This window comes from Miscanthus floridulus, unplaced genomic scaffold (assembly GCF_019320115.1).
Source record: "Miscanthus floridulus cultivar M001 unplaced genomic scaffold, ASM1932011v1 fs_584_1_2, whole genome shotgun sequence".
Classification (NCBI taxonomy): domain Eukaryota; kingdom Viridiplantae; phylum Streptophyta; class Magnoliopsida; order Poales; family Poaceae; genus Miscanthus; species Miscanthus floridulus.
In genome coordinates this window covers 47,048-48,248 of record NW_027096972.1, presented here as the reverse complement: position 1 = coordinate 48,248, position 1,201 = coordinate 47,048, and the positions used below count along the sequence as shown (strand labels likewise).

At 39.5% G+C, this 1,201-nt stretch overlaps 1 non-coding gene across 1 annotated transcript; it reads right to left on the bottom strand.

The window, feature by feature from the left end:
- Nucleotides 1–354: 354 nt before the first annotated feature.
- Nucleotides 355–461, bottom strand: LOC136532338 (small nucleolar RNA R71). The gene has a single exon (XR_010778218.1). It is a non-coding gene; the product is annotated as a small nucleolar RNA R71 (small nucleolar RNA).
- Between the last annotated feature and the right edge of the window lie 740 nt (nucleotides 462–1,201).

Below are 1,201 nucleotides of genomic sequence, written 5' to 3'. Positions count from 1 at the left end.
ACTCTACATGAATTCTCTGCTCCAAGCACTGAGAACATCCGCACTGGACCAACACTCAGAACCAACAACCTTGAGTTTGAGCTCAAGCCAAGCCTCATCAACATGGTGCAAGGTACCCCATTCAGCGGAAAGGCACATGAAGATGCTAGTGCTCACCTTCAGAATTTTTTGGAGATTAGCAGCATAGTCGTCATCAAGGATGTTGCTCAAGATATCATACTACTTTGCTTGTTTCCATTCTCACTTGTGGGACGAGCAAAGCAGTGGTTCTACATCAACAAGGATCACATCAACATGTGGGCAAAGTATTCAAAGGCCTTCCTAGAAAAGTTCTTCCCTATAGGCAAGACCAATGCCTTAAGAGGAAAGATTTCAAATTTCCAACAGCAGAAGGGAGAAACCATTCCAAAAGTATGGGAACATTTCCAAGAATATATTTCAGATTGTCCTCATCATGGGATGGAAGATTGGTTGCTCATGCAAGGCTTTTACCATGGATTAACTCAGAAAGCTCACGGACAATTGGATGCAACTGCTGGAGGATTATTTATGTCACTCACCCTTGGAAAAGCTAAAAATATTATGGAAAAGATAGCCTCTAATCAAGGCTGGTCATCATGTAATTTTCAATTATGTAATAAGGGTGAAGAAGTACCAGAAGAGGTGTGTGCACTGTCAACTAAGATGGACATACTGTTAAATTAGCTTGAACAGCGAGCCAATTACAAGAAAGATCGTTAGGCTATTCAAGATGCCTTTAATTCCTAAAATGTATGTGGAGAATACTTGGGGTTAGAATTCCCTGAATATTAGGAGGATGCAAACATCGTCAACAATTCTGCTCCACAACAACAGAGACAAGGGTGGATTCAATAACAATAGTCGACTTACTAAGGTAAGTACCCAGGTAATTACTATAATTCTTCTAATTCTAAACATCCATCCTTGAGAGACTTGATCTTAGAACAAGCTAGGATTAATGAGAATATTTGTAAGAAGCTTCCTTTTAATGATAAGATCCTAGAAAGCATAATACTAAAATGGATAGTTTTTCTTCCACCATAAAAGACCAACTTGCCGATAATGAAAAGATAGAATCACAATTATTCCAGTGGGCTACTGCTCTACCATTTGCCACTAACCTTGAGAAGGTAAAAGCCATAACCACAAGAGGTGGTAAGTATACTCGTGATCCACCATA